The sequence below is a fragment of the Rhincodon typus genome, chromosome 12 (genome assembly GCF_021869965.1).
Source record: "Rhincodon typus isolate 14 chromosome 12, sRhiTyp1.1, whole genome shotgun sequence".
Taxonomy (NCBI): Eukaryota; Metazoa; Chordata; class Chondrichthyes; order Orectolobiformes; family Rhincodontidae; genus Rhincodon; species Rhincodon typus.
Window position 1 is genome coordinate 40,609,825 of NC_063343.1, and position 20,327 is coordinate 40,630,151.

A 20,327-nucleotide genomic window follows, 5' to 3' on the forward strand; every position below is an offset into this window, starting at 1 on the left:
CAAGGGCGAGGGGGGGTTTGAGGGAGAGAGGGACATCAAGGGCGAGGAGGGGGTTGGGAGAGAAGGACATCAAGGGTGAGGGAGGGTGAGAGAGAAGGACATCAATGGGGAGGGGAGATGGGAGAGAGGTACATTGAGTGGAGAAGGGAAGGAGGGAGGGATATCAAGGATGGGAAGGGGGAACATGAAGGGAAGGGGGGACATGAAGGGTGGGAGAGAGGGACATAAAAGGGAGAGAGGGGCAGCACAGTGGTTAGCATTGAATAAACGTTTATTTCATTATTAGATATGAATTAAAAGCAAACTTAACACCTTATCTTGAAAAAAATGTCAAGATGACTTGATGAGGGCGGACGTTTTGAGGTTGCTCTGTCATTAATGCAGGGGCTGAGGCTTGTCTTCATCATCACCACCATCACCTTCAAGTGCAGTTGTGGTTGCAGGGTTACAGTGAAAAATAGTTAATCCAGATGGCTGTGGTTCATTGCCTTCTGACTGTTTCTTTGGGGGGGGGGGTGTTGACTTAAAAAAAAGACATCCAGTTTTTACTGCTTTGCCTTTTTTCTTTTTTCATGAAGAAGCTGTTCGTAGGGTGCAAAATAAGATCTTATCCCACGAACTGCTACCCTGCTGTGCTGCATCCTGGACTTCATCTTCTTCACCTCCAGCTTCCACTTTCCCCTCAGTGACAAGTTGTTGTAAATCAGCTGTAGCGAGATGTTCACAGTCAGACTCAAGCAGCTCTTCAATATCTTCACTCTCCACCTCTTCAAATCTAACTTGCTTTGCAAGATAAACACAATGTTCTTTGATTCTTGGGAACTCCTCTCTCAGATCAAAGCCTTTAAAATCTTAAAAAAATCTGGGAGAAGCTTCTGCCAAACTGCATGCAAACAGTTCTTAACGACATCACCCCTCAGGCCTCTGCGATAATGTCAATTGCATTCTTGATGTTAAAGCTCTTCCAAAATTGAAGAACACTGTCCTTATCCCCCTCACTGGCTGCAATTAGCCTCTTAAATGTGCACCTTAAATAATAAGCTTTAAAAGGTCCACGTGTTGAAGTAGAGAGTTGTGTCTGGGGGTAGAAATAGCACTTTGATGTTTTCAGAAAGCTCACCAATGGTGGGAGGATGGATTGGTGCATTATCCAGAATGAGAAGCACCCACGGAATCGCGTTATAGCCAACGCAAGTTCGTGTTTTAAAAATAGCGTTCCCCTATTTGTCAGTCGCATTATAGACAATTCGCGTTGCTGGAACACACATAGCAAAACCAACTGTACATCTCTATGATTCTATGAGGAAAACAGTACTTGGACACACAGTTCCAAAGCACCTTTGGTTTCCTAAATCTTTCTAATTTGCAGGTTTCTTATCCTTTCAAAGTTCTTTATGCCTGCACAGAACAACTACTATACTAGTCATTCAGTTTTTCCGTCACTGGTTAAAGGTAATAGCTTCGAGTAAATGCGAGAGAATAGTTAGCTATCTTCCAGCACTTCCATTTTTTATCTTCCAGTTTTGTGTACTTCACTGCACTGAGGTTTGGACATTTTCTCTCCTCCATTCTGGAGGTTCTGCATCTGTATTGTTCTGAGGAAGGGTCACTGGACCCAAAATGTTAACTCTGTTTTCTCCTTCACAGGTGCTGCCAGGCCTGCTGAGCTTTTCCAGCAACTTTGTTTTTGTTCATACCCTGTCTGTTCACCTGCCCAGCAGCCAGAGGGTTATGTCATGCTTAGTAAGATGGCAGCAGTGGAGTAGGCAATGTACAGGCTCATCCTCTTTGTCTGCATTTATTTTCCTTTTTCTTTTTCCTTCTTCTGCTTCTTTTTTCTCAGACTTACCTGATAAAGAGAGCTCTTCGGCAGGAGGCAACTTCAATGGGCTCCAGAGCAGTGGCGGCATCTTCAGAGGCAGCATGGCTATAGAGTCGGTTGATCAGCCTGTGAAGCCTGGAGCGCAACTCTCACTTCCACATGGAGTGGGTCCCTGGCAATGGCATGGCGTGTGCTGGTAAGCCCAGAGCGGGAGTCTGGTAGTGCCATGCTGTAGCAGCAGAGAAGGGAAAGTTGGAAGCTCTAAGTTAATTTTTTAAAATTGTATTCTAAGTTAATGTGAATGGCGCCCAAGTATGGCGACAGTACACGCTTTTCACTGTATTTTATGTTGAATAGACATGATAATAAAGGATATTCTATTCTATTCAGATGACTCCAGGTTTCTGCAACTGATCCTCAATATGTAAAACAATCAATAACCTGTCTCTGGGTGAAACTTACTATGTACATACTCATTGGCATAACAGCATCTTGAACATTTTTCCCCACTGCTTGAACAAAGCAACAGAGTAAATACAACTTACAATGAGTTCTAATAACTTGTTTTTAAAGGTACAGCAACTCCTTCCACAGTGCTCGGTTTAAAGCAGACCTTTTCCCAACTTTGTCCACAATCCAAAATAAAAAGAGTGGTCTTTATGTAGCTTTACCTTTACAAGAGATGAAACGTTTCAAAAAAGCATTTCATCACAAGGTATATGTCACATAAACAATAAAACATGAGACTTATTACTATTCATCCTTTGTCCCCTGTTCTCATGCCCGATACAATAATTCAGCATTTCTTAAACCTTTAAAATATTCTAATATTTTATTCTCAGAACAATGCACCTGTGATCATGTTATCTTTTCCAGTAATGTAAATAACCTTAATAAACAATTGATTCACATTCTATTCCAATGAGGGTTCTGGCTAGCTGAAGAAGGATCATCTAACCATTGGAACCAAGGAGCAAAGACCACTGAACTGACATTCCAATTTTTATCCTTCATCCAATAATCTATTTTTCCCCATTTGTTTGTGTCTGTGTGTGAAGATCTTAAGGGGATTAGAGTTGGATTAGTAGTGTTACATGCCAATGATTAATATCTGTTTACCTGTAGTTATAATATAATTAATTGTAATAAATAATCATTCTTGGTTAGTACAGAAACTTGGTCCATACTTTCTATCAACCTTGGCCTGTAAGTCAGGTAAATTAGGCTTCTGTGCACACTTTAAAAAACACTTTAACATTTGGTGCAATGCTGGAAATAGTGGAGCTTCACTTACAATGTTACCCCAGTTGGTTGTAACATATTGTTCTAGAACCAGATATATGTCCACTTCTTATACTTTACACTTCTTAAGTAGTCTTACTAGATGCTCCCATTGTTCTTCTTTTAAATACAAGAACACTGTCCCAGTGTTGCTGTGTTGGCTCGGCAAAATGTCTGATGTTCACTTTATAAACTTTGCCTTTCTTTTTACCTCAATCTTCTTGTATCTGTTAGTCTCCATTATTCTTATCACCAGGCACACATCCGCATCTCTATCCTCTTCCCTGCAATGATATTGCTTCAACACGTTTACATGAGAGAACTGATTCTTCTTCCTATGATCATAAGTATCTATCAGGTAAGTCACTTTACTAATCCTAACTACCCTTGTATGGACCACTGAACTTTGTTTTCAGAGTTTCACATCACAAAGCCAATCATCCAATACTTTATCTCTTTGAAGCACATTCTAATTATAACATGATCATTTTAACTTGTCTTGTGCTACTTTACATGCTCATGTGAGTCTTTCTAGAACCATGGACATGTAATTCAACATTGAGGATTCATATTTTTGCCTTAAGAGTTTTTCCTTAGTCACTTTTGATGGATTATCTTATGACCATATATCAGTTCAAATGGATTAAACCCAGAAAAGTAATTTGGGAAAATCACCGGTAGCAAATAGTAAGAAATCAATAGCTTTGTCTCAGTTCTATCAGTGTTCATAACAGTATGCCTTAATCATGGTTTTGAGAGTGTGATACTATCTCACCAAAGCTCCATGAGTGCATATGAAATACAGTTCATAGAATCCTTACAGTGTCAAAACAGGGCAGTTGACCCATCAAGTCCACACTGATCCTCCAAACACATCCCAACCAGACCCACCCCTCCTCCCTGTAACCCTGAATTTCCCATGGCTAACCCACATAGTCCACACATTATGAGCAAATTGGATTGTAGGAGGAAACTGGAGTGCCTGGAGGAAATCAACACAGACACAGCAGAATGTGCAAACTCCACACAGACAGTTGTCTGAGGGTGGAATTGAACCCAGGTCCCTGGCGCTGTGATGCAGCAGTGCTAACCACTGAGCCACCATGTTGCCCTCTTCAATTGATTTCAATTATTTTAATCCAAACTACTGATAATGACCTGGAAATCTATAGATATCAAGTTAGAATTCTGATCAGATTGAATTTCAATTTGTTATCCATACCAAGTATAATAGCATCCTGAATCAGTCTCAGCTTCAGTGTGAGATTTATGTGCTAACTTACTTAACTCTGGATCTGCTGTTTGAACCTCAATTAATGAAGACATGCCAAACACACCTTTTAAATTATTCCTGTTCTTAAAGATAGTTTTGATTACTGTAACATCTGCTTGTGTTATTACCCTTGCCTCTGGTGGAGAAATTTGTTTAGGCATTGCTCTGGTCACCAAACACGATAGAAAAATACCTGGAACCTTGTAACTGTTCTGCCTCTTTAACATCACTTGCACTTTCGATGATAATAGGGAAAGTTATAGCTTTCATTCCAGCCATCCCCAAGACTTTACTCCATTCACAGGTTGTTTTTAATGACCCCAACTACTACTGGTCCAGACAACAACTTACATTCCAATCAGAATCTGTATAATGGAATCAGGATATACTCTCCACTTTTCTAGCACTCCAGCTTTCACTGAACTCTCTGGGAGTAAAACAGAATCCTTCTCAAACATTAGAGTTTGAATAGCCCCATATCCTTAACATATGGCTGCATCACTTGATGCAAATTGAGTTATCTTCCTTTTAGGGGAAAAAAACATATTTCATTACACTATTCACCTGTCCTGCACTCATAGCAATATTTACCTATCGTCCTTTAGATGTAGCTACTATTTGATCTGTGGCATTTTTCAATGTGTTCTTTTTTTTGATACATTCTGATGAAGCCAAAACGTCCCATGGACTTCCTCACAACTTCCAAGATTCTAAATAAATGTGTCCCATTTTATTACAGTGGAAACACTTAGGCCTTCAATTTTCATGTCCACCCTCAGTGCTTTTCTTTCTAAGTGGAGGTGATGATGTAGGGGCATTCCCAGCTGTCCATTTTTTATCCTGTCTACTTGCCTTCCTTGCACTGTCCCACTTTCTATCCCTTTCAAATATATGGGGGTGATCAAGAAAAGGTTTAGTTTCTGGATAAGCTCATAATCATCAGGCATCATTGCTGCCAGTCTAACTGTTGCAACCATTTGATCTTCAACGTGGGTTCTTATCACAAATAGACTTCCAATAGACTGTTCACTCAAAGGATTTTATATATGGTGTCAACTTACAATGCTCATAATCACATAACATACGACAAGGAACAACATAAGGCCACGTGGCACTTTCAGCCTACTCCACCATTCAGTAAGATCATGGCTGATTGGATTTTAACCTCAACGCTACATTCTTACATATTCCCAAAAATCTTTCTTCCTCCTAGTAATCGAAAATGTATCTATTCTTGCTTTAAAAATATTTTAAAATTCTGTTTCCACTGCTTTTTGGAGGAAAGGAATTCAAAAGACTCATAACCCTCAGAAAAAAAATGTTCCTCATCTGTTTTAAAGGGACATCTCCTTATTTTTAAGCTATGACTCTTACTTCTAGACTCCCACATGAGGAAACATGCTTTCAACATCCACACGATCAAATGCCCTCAGGATCTTATGTGATTTAATTAAATCACCTCTGACTCTTCTAAACTCCAGAGGATACAGGCCTAGCCTGTCTAGCCTTTTCTTATAAGACAGTGGTTTTAAAACAGTGCACGATGGTGCGCCGTGAAATTTTGTACAGAGGTAATAAAAATAAATAAACTTGAAACATTATTGAATTTGATCCTTATTTATTTGTTGTGTATACCATGTTGCAAAATTTGCTACTAAGTCTGTAACCATAGTAAATCCAATTAAATGTGATACTTATGAGCAACTAATTTAGCTGAAAAAAGTTGGTTTGCCATGGAATTGTCTGCCTCAATGAAACATGCCGTGTCACTGAAAAGATTGTAACCACTATTATAAAGCAATCTGTTCATTCCAGCTATTAGTCTAGTAAACCTGCTTTAAACGGCTTCCAATGCATTAACATCTTCAGTAAGCACGGTGACGAGTATTGTACACAGTATTCCAGATGTGTTCTCGCCAATGTCTTGTATACCTGAAACATAACATACCTACTTTTGCATTCAATTCCCCTCTCAATAAAATATAACATTCTATGAGCTTTCCTAATTACTTGTTGAACGTGCATTTCTTGCACTAGGACACCTAGACCTCTCTGCATCTAGGAACACTGCAATGTCTCACCATTTAGATTATATGCAGTTTAATTCTTTGTTAAAATGGCCAATTTCACATTTTACCTATTTGCCTCAAGCACTAACTCTTACACTTTTTATAATCACTAGAAACCTCCTCTGACAGTGCAACATATATTTCTTATGTTCTACCTGCCAATTGGCTCTGCATGGGTAATATCCAGTGTTGACCAATTCATTTGTCTTTCAATTTTCATATAAGACAACGAATGCCTCCACATCCATTTTCTTAAATTGTGCCAGGGCTTGTACAAGCTTTCCTAAAACATTTTAATACAAACATTTCCTTATTGAAATTAGATCATAACTAGGATACTCCTCATTAGAGGCTATATTAGCATCTCGTGCCTTTATTTAAGCAATAGCATTTAAGCTTACATTCGCATTCTCTATCTTGCTCTTCCTCCCTTTGCTATTTTAAGTTAAGTTTTGTCATGTCTATTTTCATTCTTCCCAATTCCACCTCCTTTTCTCATTTCCTAAGCTCTAGTTCCTTTTTTTGTTATCTCAAGCCGTCTTATCTGTAACTCAGTAACACCTGTTTCTGATGTTTCACTACCTAGGATGCCTGGTCTCTACTATATTTACACTAAACACTTGTCTTGTACTTGTCCACGATTATGTCTGCCTTCTTAGCTTTAGCAGATAATTCCACTCCCAATTTACCTGTCAATTCAACGAAACTGGCTTTTGTAATTTCACTTAAAATTCATTGGGGACAACACTGCCACCTGCAGATAGCAAGAAGCGTAGTTGCTGGAGTGAAAGTCGATACAGTGTGTAGCTGGAGGAACACAGGTCAGGCAGCATCAGAGGAACAGAAGAGTCGACGTTTCGGGCGCGTCTAGGTCCGAAACGTCAACTCTCCTGCTCCTCTGATGCTGCCTGATCTGCTGTGTTCCTCCAGCTCCACACTGTATCGACTGCCACCTGCAGGTAGTCCTTCACAATTTCCAGCACTATATCTTATTTGGCATAAAGAACCTAGTGTTTCTTTAGTCCTTTATCACTTGCTAATATTACAGCCAAATCATCATTGTTTCAAAATAATCCAGCAATACCATTTAATCCTTTGTCAAAACCAATTTGGCAATATGTGCTGATACTCACTGCCTCTAGGGTTATCACAAAAGTTAAAGATTTTAATAAATTACCCAAAGTCCCCAAATTTTCTGTCTAATAAACTTAGGTTAGCAGAAAATACTGATAGATTTCTGTAGTTAACAAGAAACTACATTACAAAGAAATCAATTCTAATCATAGGTAAACAAAACTATGACATCATTAGTAAATAACAGCCAAAATTCTTAACACACTTGTAGGAAAACTAACATACACAGAGATGATGATTGGAGGTAGAAGTATTGGGGAAACACAGCTCAATAGCACCAGTCCATGGGATTCAGTAAGGTATTGCTTTGGTTTCTGAAGTCCTTCTTATTTCCAAGCTTCTTACTCATTCCAAGTTCTTCCAGGTTTTATTAACTGCAGCCACAGGGAAATTAGCACACTTTTTTTTCAGTTTCTATGAGGCAACACTTCATTGTAAATGGTGAGGAAAAATCGCTACCTATCTTCCAGATTTTGGTTACTTCACTACATAGACAGCCTTTCTTTGTTGCAATCTGGATAGCTCCACCTATATATTCTTCATACAGTCTCTGATCACCTGCCCAGGAGCCAATCAGACAATCATTATCATGGCGATGACTCCTGGTCACCATAACTGGTCCTCATTACGCAAACCAATCAACTATCTGTATCTAAGAGCCCTCTTGTGGCACAGAGATAGCATTCCTAACCCCTAGACTAGGAAGTCCAGGTTCAAGTACCCACCTATTCCTGAGATGTATAATAATATCCCTGAACAGGTTGAAGAAAAGTAGGTTTTAAAAAGTGCCTGGGCCAAGTTTGCTCTGCACACACCCATGGTGTCATGGCATCCCACACTGTTTGAACAAAGCTACAGTTTAATGCCAATTCATCATAATTTCCAATAACTTGCTTTTAAAAAGTGCAACTACTCATACTGTTCTTGATTTAAATCCTTTCCTATTTTAGTCCACAATCCAAAATAGAAAAAAAATGAAAAGAAAAAAAATGATCTTAATAGAGAAACTGGGAATGGAGGGAAATTATCAGAGGAGCCAGGGGATTCGAGGAGGATTATCACAAGGGAGAGTGGGAATACAGGGCGATTTCACTGGAGGAAATGAATACGATTATCACAGGTCGAGCAGGCTATTCACATAACGAGGTGGAATGGGGGGATATTATCATAGGACAACATTGGAATTTCACCAGAAGAGGGAGATATGTCGGAGAAAGCAGGGTGATTGTCACGGCGAGGGAGCGTAACGGGGAATCGAGGGGAGCGTGGGAGGATTTTCACAGGGAAAGGAATGAAGATGAATTATCACAGGGAAGGGTATAATGGAGACCTTTCACACAGGGAAGGAGATTATTAGTGGGAGGGGGAACGGACAGGTATTACCACAGTGAGAGAGGTAATGGAGGTGAATTATCAGAGAGGTATTATCGAAACTGGGGTGGAGGTAGGGATCGAGGATTATCCCAGTGAGACGGGAGTTAGAGATGTATTATCACAGGGGACGGGGAATAGAAAGGTATTCTCACAAGAGGAGGGAATGGAGGATGATTATCAAAGGGAGAACATTGGAAGGGCTTATCGATACAAATTAATCCTGTTCCTCAACTTTTTCGCCGCGTGATGTGAAAGTTCACTGCGGTTTTGGTTCCCTGGTGTTGCTGCATATTATTCCCTTCTCGTAAATGAAAGAAAGTAAAAGGAAAGTGTGGCCTCGACCTCATTCAACAAATACTTCTCACACCTCCTGTGATCCCCAACTGCGCAGACGCAGTAACTGGTAACGAGCCGTTGCCTCCCGGATATGACGGAATTGTCAATCATTGTTTCTCTGTGGAATTAATAGATGGCTTTCTGAAAACGTCACAATGTCTCGCCTCCACCCGCCATTGAACTGTGGATGCTGCCTCGAGATTCTGAAGATCATCCCAGGACGTCAAAATAAACATAAAAGATGCATTGCATGCAGGTTGATTTTGTTCTATGTTGCTTTTTTGAAGAGACTTCTACATGATATGAGGGAAAGTGGGACTAAGCTCGACTGCTGTTTCCAAAGACCCAGGACATGATTGATTCGCTGAAAGGCTTGTGTTCTCCCAGTGCTTATGATCTAGACATTTGTATCTGTGAAACACGACAGTCTGAACGTTTCTGATGTGCGGCTAGCAGAAAAGTACTAAACAGACACCAACAATACTTGTTTATTGTTCAATTCAGGTTAATTTATGAAAGATTTTGAATTTGCTTTTCGTGAACGCTTTGATAACGAATTTTGACATTTCGGTATTGGTTCGTACAGGGAACATTAAAAAAACTTGGATTTATTCTTTTTTTTTCGATTTGGGGTGCCTTAGAGCGCTTTACCACGTAAAGTAAACTTACAGTAATCACTATTGTAATGTAGGAAGATTCCTTCGATGTCAATTTGTCATAATCTTTACAAAACAAAGAAATTGTACTCATTTTTCTAACAGCATCCCACTTTAGTATTGATATATAATATCCGAAATCGTCCTTTCGATATGATGTAACCTTCAATTCATCTTTATATTTTTTATTGTGAACCTTATGCTACGGAGAATTAAAAACTACGCTCTTGAATTGCTATGAACCCCGCAGAACCTAGAAGTGCACAATATTTCTCAGAAATAGATGCTTCGGACTAAAGTATTTTAAACTTGTTTACATGATAAGTGTTGCCGCGAGGAGCAAGTTGCCATGTTTATAAAAACAAAGTAATTTTTTTTGTGTGTTCATTTTGTAACACTTAGTGGGCAATATGAATGTAAAGCTAAAATAACCTTTTTATAAGAATGATTTAATGCAAGATTCCCGCATTACCTCAACAAAATCGATAATTTCTACACATTTCCGGGTTTCGTTGCATTGTCGGGAAAGACGGCAGAAATTATTGAGCGGCCATATGTAGCCTTATAACGGTTTTCAGAAATTCTCCAATCAGATTGCGGATATAACATATTTAGCCGTGAACATGAATAAAATTAAGGAAGTAGTCTGCAGCATGTGTTTTCATTTGTTTTGTCATCTGTGATTAGTGACACTGCTACATTTATGCGTTATGCAGCGAATCGGGCAAATGCAACCTCAGTGAAATTCATATGTCAATTAAAGCTTAAAAATCGAGAACGACTGATTATTCAGAAAACTAATTTCGTGGGATTATATCAGTTCATTGCGATCTTGCGTTTCTTTCTTTGTCTCCCTATTTACTGTGGCGGATGTGCTTACTTCTAAGTATTGAGTTTTCTGTTCAGTCCGGGCCTGTGATCCGGCTCTTCATGTTTGGAGCAGTGGCTCCATGACGTCGTCGAGGCTAGCGACGCAAAGACTACGATTCAAAATCCCGTTGAATTTGTATCCACATCAACGCAAAACAATACAACATCTGGAGTTTGCGCATGAAATTTCAAGGTGATTCAGTGGTGATTTAACAACACTTAACTTTAACGTTACTTCAAAGACTTTAAACTCACGCAATAGCGGGAAAAGTGCTAATTTTGCTTACAAGAGGGACTTTAAACATTTTCGGCAAAAGGCAGCAAGCAGAAATCTTCACAAATACCATTCATTTCTTTATCTGCACACTGTTTGGATTTTTAGTTACGTTGCAAATTTATCAGCGTTTACTTTTTGTCGAATGCAAGTTACTTGATGCGTTGTGTAAATTATGATACATTAATATAAATTAAATAGATATTAAATAAATAAATTATAAAATTAAATTCAAGCTAGTTTAGTTATGCAAATCGAAACTAATTATTGTTAAATTATTCATGTTATCTCTTTGTAAACACATTTTGTTTGTCATTTATATATATATGATTTAGGTAAGAATATAGAAAGCATGGTTAGTAAGTTTGTGGATAACACCAAAAGTGGTGGTATAGTGGACAGTGAAGAAGGTTATCTAAGATCACAAAGACATCTTGATGAATTGGGTCAATGGGCTGAGGAATGGCAGACAGAATTAAATTTGGATAAATGCAAGGTATTGCATTTTAGTAAAACATACAAGGGCAGGATTTAAAACAATCAAAAGTAGGACCTTGTATAGTGCTGTAAAATGAATGGAGAGACTTAGGGGCTCAGGTACATAATTCATCAAAGTTTGCGTTGCATGTAAACAGGGTAGTTAAGAAGGTGTTTAGCATGCTTGCCTTCATTGCTCATACTTTTGAGTATAGGAGTTAGGACCTCATGTTGAGGTTGTACAGGATGTTGGTGAGGTCTCTAACGGGTTGGAGAAATTTGCAAAGAGAAATACGTCAGGAAGTGGTCAGCATGTACCATCCTTGGGACCCTGTGGGAAAAGGAGCAGGTGGATCCTGTTGGGTTGTTCCCTCAACAGACTATCAAAGCCATTTGGCAGAATGCCTCATCACCAGAACTTTCCAATAAGCACCATGACAGCGCTTGGCTGGTGGTGAGAACAGCACTACCTGTGAGATCCTTCATGTACGCCCGAACTCCCTGTGCCACCACTGCTCTCGAAGCAGCTGCAATGGGGTAGAGACTGTCAGACATCTCCTGTTGGAATGTGCTTTTGCAAAGGAAGTATGAAGAAAGGCGCAGTAGTACTTTAGCATTTGATTTTCCAAATGGGCCTGTTGTAACAGCAGTCAATTATGCACAGAAGTTAAGATGGCATAAAAGTAATTACATTGTTCAGCCAGAAAGGTAGTTTACTTGAAGTCAGTTATGATATAAAATGGGTACTTTCACAGGAAACTAAAAGCCATCTTTCTAAGAAACTATTGTTTGATTCTTTGTATAAACTAAAGCATTTTAACCAGGCCTCAGAGGAGGAAAGGATAAAAGGACATTTAATAATAGTGTTTAAAATCATGAATGGTTTAAATCAGTAAATAAAGAGTAGACTGTTCACAATGGCAACAGAGTTGGTAACCAGAGAGTACAGGTTTAAGGGGATTGCCAAAAGAATCAGAAGACATGAGGATAAAACTTAGATTTCGTGGTTAAGATTTAGAATGCTCTGAATATCCGGAAAACAAATGTTCTGCACCAACCACTCCTGCTACTTTGACCATCAAAATCCACAGCAAGTCCCTGGACAACATGGATCATTTCCCTTACCTCAGAAGCCTCCTCTCAATGTAAGCGGACTTTGACGGTGAAATCCAATATTGACTCCAATGCACCAGTGTAGCCCATGGACATGTGAGGAACAGAGTGTTCAAAGTCCTTTCCTGAAGCCCCGCATCAAGCTCATGGTTTATAGATCCCTCCTGTACATATCAGAAATATGGACCATGTACAGCTGACACCTCAAATCCCTGGAGAATTATCACCAGCACTGTCTTCACAACATCCTGCAAATCACACATCACCATTTGAAATGGGTGGGTCACATTGTCTGCATGCTGAACTCAATACTCCTAAAATATGTGCCTTGACTCCCAGCTCTGCAATGGTAAGTGATCACTAGTAAGGCACAGAAAATGTTACAAAGACAATGTGAAAGCCACCCTAAACTAAAGCAACATTCTCACTGGCACATGGGAATTGATTGCTTTAGAACACTCAAATTGAAGAAGCATCTGCAAAGCTGCCAACCACTTTGATCATCACCAAGTGAAGCACTTGGAGGCCAAGCATAAGCAATGGAAAAAATACATAGAAACCAAAGCATCCCACCGACTCCCCTCAAACACCACCTACCAACCCGTGGTAGAGCCTGTGGCTCCAGGTTTGGACCATTCAGCAGAACACCATGTTCCCTCCCACCCCTCCTTGGAGTGGCAGCAAGTCATCCTTGACCCTGAGGGACTGACGAAGAGGACAGAAGGTGAATACAGAATAATTAAAAGCCTTCAAGAGGGATAAACAAATACTTGGAAGGAGAACAAAATTGAAGAGATAGCTGGAAAGAGCCAAGGTATTGGGTTAACTAGATTTTGGTAGTGAAAATCTAAGAATAGTACTTGCAAATTAAGTGTCTAAATGACAGACAGTAGCAGAGGGATCAAGGGGTATAGATACGGAAGTCATAAAAAGTGATGAATGCAATTTAAATAGGCTATTAAAAAGTGCAAAGAAAGCACTGGGTTTTACTTCCACAAGAATATAATTGAAAAGCAGAAAAGTTACCTTAAATCTTTATAGGGGTGGCACGGTGGTTAGCACTGCTGCCTCACAGCGCCAGGGACCTGGGTTCGATTCCAGCCTCGGGCGACTGTCTGTGAGGAGTTTGCACATTCTCCCCGTGTTTGTGTGGGTTTTCTCTGGGTGCTCCGGTTCCCTCCCACAGTCCAAAGATGTTCAGGTTAGGTGGATTGGCCATGCTAAATTGCCTGTAGTGTTCAGGGAGGTGTAGATTAGGTGGGTTATAGGGGGATGGGTCTGGGCGGGATGCTCCGAGGTTCGGTGTGGACTTGTTGGGCTGAAGGGCCTGTTTCCACACTGTAGGGAGTCTATGATGAAGAACCATGGTTAGAGCACAGTTTAGAATACTGTTGTCAATTCTGGTCCAATAAAAAGAACATCAAGATGGTGCAATAAAAAAGTTTTATTAGACTTCTACATGTTGGGAAGGATTAAACAGACTGGGGCTCTAGAAGATTTACTGTGATCTAATAGAGGTCTTCAAGATAATGACAGAATTTGGGGATAGGGTAGATATAGAGAAGATGTTTCACTTGTAGGAAGACTAAAGCTAGGTTTCGAAAAATAAGGTAATCACTCAAAAATCTAATAGAGAACACAGGAGAAATTCATTTACCCAGAGAGTGCTTAGAATGTAGAATTCCAATATAAGGGGTGATTTAGACAACTAGCGTAGAAAACCACTAACATATGAGGGAGAAAACTATAGAACAGCATGTTGATAGGAGGAGTGGAAGATTAGTGGGAAGAGGCTTGTAAAGATAAAGAACACTGGCAAGACATGTTGGCCTGTCAGTATGTATATCTGGAGGGGAGGTCTTCTGAATACAAAGTTTCCCATGCTTTGCGAACTGCTATTAAACATAAAATAAATAAGAGTTAACAGCACAGATTACTTGCAGAATGTCATGGGGTGGATCTTGCGAGATTTGTATAGAATGTGTTTCAGCAAATTGACACTGGTACATTCAGATTATTACACCGTGTTGTTGACTCTCTTCATTCAACTAAAAACGTGACAGATTCACAAAATGTTACGAACTCCAGTCTAGGTTTTTATGTGGTACTATCCCTAACTGAAAACAAGTGATATTTTAAATGAGGCACAAAATAAGTTTGTATTTATTATTACAATCAACTTTCCTGCTTTTAAGGGGAACTTGTATAAGATGCTAGGCCACAGGTGAGTACCATGTATAGTTTTGGTCACCACACCATAGGAAGGATATCTTGAGGGACATCCTGACTGCACTAGAGTGGGTATAGAGGAGATTCCCCAGGACATTGCCTGGTTTGAAGTATTTTAGCTATGAAGAAAGACTAAATAGGCTGGGTTTGTTTTCCCTAGAGCAGAGAAGGCTAAGTAGTGAAAACTATGAGAAGCATATTTTGGATAGATAGGAAGACATTTTTCCTCTTAGTGAAGGGATCAATAGCAAAGGGGCATTGATGTAAAGTATGGATGAAAGATTTAGATGGGATTTAAGGAAGAATTTATTCATCCAGAAGGTCAAGGGTGAATAGAATTCATTGCCTGAAAGTGTGGTAAAAGCAGGAATCATTTAACACGCATTTAAAAAGAACACTTGAAGTGCCATTATATTCAAGGGTACAGGTCCAGTGCTGGAAAATAGAGTGGATAAGTGTTTGATGACCTGCATGGACATGATGGACCGAAGGACTTCTTTCCATGCTACAATTCTAAGTTCTCAAACAAGCAAGAAACCTAGATTTTTGAAAGGGTTTTCACAAAATATTTAGTGATTTTCTTGTTGTCTGTCTTCGGTATTTATTTGCTAAGTAATGTGTGATTATACATTTTTTGCTAATTTACTTATTGGTGCATTCCCAAACTTCACAGTGGATGTTTTGTGGAAGCAGTATTTAAGCCAAATGCATGTAATCATGTCACACACTATCAGATTAAGAGACTGAGTCATACCAGATGTATTTGGCACAGATGACCTCTAAACACAACAGGCAGATTTCCTTGGGCATTGCTCACAATTTATTGGACGTTGATTAAAAAAAAAATCACATAACAAAAGATTGTCACACCTCACTGGAGTAGTGTGCTGGAAATCAAACCCCACACATGCCTAGAATCATTACAAATGTTAAAAGATTTAATCAAACTATTCAAAGTTCCCAGTTTACCTGACTCATGAACTCAGGTAAAAGCAAATATTCGTCAAGTTTCTGTCATTAAAAAGTAAACAGTTATGAATAACAAACAGATTGTTTTTAACCAATAGCAGAAAACAAATGCAAATTACTATAGTCTCTATAACTTAAACTCTGCCCCCTTTTTAAAGACATCCATATGCATACACAGAATACCTAGGTGAGGTTTTAAATTTATATTGGTATTCACATAGAGAAGAATGATGTAAGTATAGAAATCAGGGAAGTGTACCGTGATATACTCTAACAAATTACAATTGAGAGGGAGAAAGTATTAGTAATTTTAGAGACCTTAAAATTGGATATGTCCCCAGGCATACACAATGTGACCATACATTGGATTAATGTGGAAAGGATGTTTCCTCTTTTAGGAGAACCTCAGAACTAGGCATTGTGGTTAAAAATATATAAGGGGTCACATGTAACATAGAGATGATGGAAAAAAAAATCAGGTTTGAGAGTCTTTGGAATTTCCTTCCTCAAAAGGCAATGGATGCAGAATCCTGAAATATTTTTAAGGCAGAGGTTGACTCTTGATTATAAAGGGTTTGAAAAATTATCAGGGATTACAAGAATATAGTATTGAGGTTAAAATTAGATCAGCCATGACCTAATTGAATGGCAGAGCAGGTTCATAGGGCCAAGTAGCCTAATGTTCCTTGTGCATATGTTCACAAACAGACAAACAAAGAGACAGGATGAGACACATATTATGAGTGAGAAAGGAACAAAACAAAATTGTGAAGCACAGTTCTGCCACTAGTCCAGATTAAAGGCATTAATGAGATATTTTCCTTTAGTTCCCTTCTGATCCCTTTTCGATCATTGAGCAAGACCTGAGATTGTAAACATACCGATTCACAACCTTTTATTCCCAGTCGATGATTTGCCCTTTTAGTGTCTCTGAAGGTGTTTTTCCCTCTTACTCTTCAAGAAGGAAATTTACAGCAAGAGAGCATATAGCTAGCTGCTAAGAGTGTTGCTTCCTTCTTCACTCAAAAAAAGGCATTGAAAAAGATGTTTTCTCTCTCATTGGCTGGATATTTCTGCTGTATTGTCAAAACACAAAACTGCAGCCACTCATCCAGGAACAAATCAAGAACTTGTTACTATGCTGACTAAAACTGAACATATACAAAACTGGTTGAAAAAAACAATCAGAAGTCTGTCATTGGGCAAAACTGCCCTGAACATACAGCCATGGAGCTGAAGTCTATCACCTCCCTTCCCCACCCCATGGCTTAAAGGAGACCAAATTGTAGTTGCAACGCACGATGAGTTCCAGGAACTCACTCTTCTTCCTAAAAACAAAACTGCAGTATCTTCTTTCACAGTCCCCTGTTTAAAGCATATCTTTTCTCATTTTAAGTCCACAGTCCAAAACAAAAGTGGTTTTTCTCCATTCTTAGATGAGATGAAATACCATGTAAAATACAATTTATCTTTGTCTCAAATTCATAACTTATTCCATCATTTTTACATACTAGACATTGCTGGTAAGATATTGTGATAATAGACACAATGTGAACAATCTTTGCATTGAATGGTTGCATCAGTAAGTTTTTCCTGAATGGTCTTGCATTTCAAGTTTTAAACTTTTCAATGAATGCTTGTGGCTTCGGTCAGTATAGGTTGCTTCATTGCAACCCTGTCATAGACTTCAAAATGTTGATGAACGATAATATTTCCAAACTCTGCTTTTCCACCGTAGATTATTTCCTCTGATATTCATGCAATTTCTTAGAAAAGTACACACTGACTTCTCCATTCCTGAAGGTATCAAGCTTCTTGAGTTTTTTTGGAGCTGCAGCATCCAGCAAAGTGTTGAACATTCCAGCACACTCCTGCTTTGTGCCTTGTAGATGGTGGACAGGCTTTAGTGAGTTAGGAGATGAGTTAGTCACTGCAGTATTCACACCCTCTGACTTGCTCTTGTAGCCATTGTATTTATGTACCAAGTCCAGTGAGTTTCTGGTCAATGGTAACCCCCAGGATTTTGATAGTGGGGATCAATCATTGTTATGTCTTTGAATGTCTAGGAGCAGTGGTTAGATTGTGTCTTATTGGAGATTGGCGTTGCCTGGCATATGTTTGGTGTGAATGTTAGGCACAAATTTCCAATAAAATCTAATGATTTTCCGTTTAGTTTTAGGAATGCTCTTGAGCTAGCTGTGTAATTTGTCCCAGATAAGTAACACTTGCTTTTGTGAATTCACTTTTAGCCAGGCACTTTACTAAACCAGCTAACTGTAAATGCATAAACAAGTCCTATAATTGCCTTACATGCTTTTACCATGTGGTATTCTACATTAAAATTTACACAGTTAGGTTCTTCAGCCACAACTTGATTCATAAATCTTCGGAATATTGCTGGGTCATTTCTAAACTCAAACGGTGTCACCCAACAATGACATAACCCACTTGGTCTATCAGAAATGGATATTTCTTTAGGTTTTGATTTTCACGGTTTTTGGCAATACCCCCTAAACAGATCAAGTTTAGAAAGAAATGAGGCAGTGCTAACCCTGTTAATATTATCTTCTAACCTAGGAATTGAATAGGAATCTGTTAATGGACAACTTCTACTCCTGCATATTATAGTCTTACTCTTTCTCCTTCAATTACGTACTTTCTATTCTGTCAGCCTTCATACTCTTACCAGCTGACACACTTGCTGTTTCTCATCTTCCTCCTCACGATGAAATCACTTCAACTCGTCCACGTGACAAAATTGATTCTTCCTCCTGTGATCAGGAATATTTATCAGACAAGTCATTTAAATAACCCTCCTAACTACCTAATTGCAACCACTGAATTTTGCCTGCTTGAAATGTCCTAGTCATAACAGTCTACCCATCCTTTAATTTTCTCTTGTGAAGTTTTTAAATGCTCCTGTGTAACGTTACACTCCTGGTATCTCCCCAAAGCTCATATGTGTATATGGATGATAGGTGGTATACTTCAACTGTTTTATACTCATATTGCTGACCATGTCATGGAAAATCAAGGAGTGTATTTTCCCTTTTGACCAAAAAAATCCTTCATATCTCTTATCTACCGTATTCACCTCAACAGCACTCATAGCAGTTTTACCTCAGTTTCCTGGTTGCAGTTAAAGCTATAAGTTGATCCATGATATTTTCCTTTTGACCTCTCTCTTCAGACTCACTCCTATGAACCCCAAATTCATCCTTTGCAACTTTCAGCATCCTGAATGAAGGAGTTCCGCTTCATCATAATGGAAGACCTTTGATTTTCATCTGCAACTTCAGCAACTTCCATTGTGATCTGAGGAAATTATCTTAGGGCATTCCCAACAGTTCCTTCTTTCCCCTGGTTATTTGTTTTCCTTTCACTCTCCCAATTCTATTCCTGTCAAATTTAAGGTCTACCAGAAATAAGGTTTAGTTTTATGGATCAAACCATAATCATCAGTCATTGCTGCTGCCCATTTTGCAGTTTATTTCCACACACAATTGTGCATTGCTTTAGTTCCAAATCCCTGCCTGCAGAATCCCCAAATTTTGTCACAACTCACTGAGATGGGGTACTGGAAGTCAAGCCCCTACTGTTCCTGGAGTCCTTATGAATGTGAAAAGTTTAATTGAACTGTCCAAAGTCACCAATTTACCTGAATGACAAACCCAAGTTAAAAGACAACACTCATCAGGTTTAAGTATTTAACAAGCAAACAGCTACTTATTGCAAACAGATCGGTTCTGATAGCAGAAAAGAAAAACAAATTACTATTTAAAACTTTCTAACTTTATCCTTTTAAAAAGTGGTTGTCATGCACATACAGAAAAACATGACACAAATATTTAGGGTGAGGAAGGAACAAAAATAAATAAAGTGCAGGGAAGTACAGTTCTGGCACCAGTCTGAATTACACAGTGAGATATTTTCTTTCAGTACTCTTCTGATTATTTTCAGCTGTTTGAGGAGGCCCCTAGGTTGCAGACGCAACATTCTCAACCTTTCATTCACCAGTTGAGGATTCGCCCACTCAATGTCTCTGAAAGTGTTTTCTTCGTTTTTCTTTTCAAGAGTGTATTTGCAGAGAGAAAGAATAGCTAGCTGCTAGAAATGTTGTTACTTCTCCACTCAGAATTTTCTACTCTAGCATTCTCTCTCTTCCCCCACCCACTGTCACTTGACTAAGATCACCTTGTGGATATAGCACAAATGAGTTTGGGTAATTTGTTATTTTTTAAACTGTAACATCTTCCACAGCCCCTTGGTTTAATGCAGTACATTTTGCAATTAAAGCCACAGTCCAAAAAAAAAGTGATCTTTTCAGTGTTATCAGGACCATTGTTATTCTAATCACTTTCCTTGCCTTTAATTCATCCAATTCTGATTAGCCAACAGAGGCAATGCCTATGATGTGACAGGAGACAAATGTGATGATTCAAAGAAAGGC

At 39.0% G+C, this 20,327-nt stretch overlaps 1 protein-coding gene and 1 long non-coding RNA gene across 2 annotated transcripts in view; one reads left to right on the plus strand and one right to left on the minus strand.

Annotated features, from left to right (window-relative positions):
- The window catches only part of LOC109923395 (mothers against decapentaplegic homolog 5), a 72,184-nt gene extending 64,115 nt beyond the window's left edge, over positions 1–8,069 (minus strand). The window contains exon 1 of the mRNA XM_048603622.1: positions 7,805–8,069. The gene's annotated coding sequence lies outside the window, so the exon portion shown is untranslated. The remainder of the gene's footprint in view (positions 1–7,804) is intronic.
- Positions 8,070–10,866: 2,797 nt separating this feature from the next.
- Positions 10,867–20,327, plus strand: part of LOC125484537 — a 29,933-nt gene continuing 20,472 nt past the window's right edge. Inside the window, exon 1 of the long non-coding RNA XR_007263362.1 lies at positions 10,867–11,008. This is a non-coding gene — a long non-coding RNA (uncharacterized LOC125484537). The remainder of the gene's footprint in view (positions 11,009–20,327) is intronic.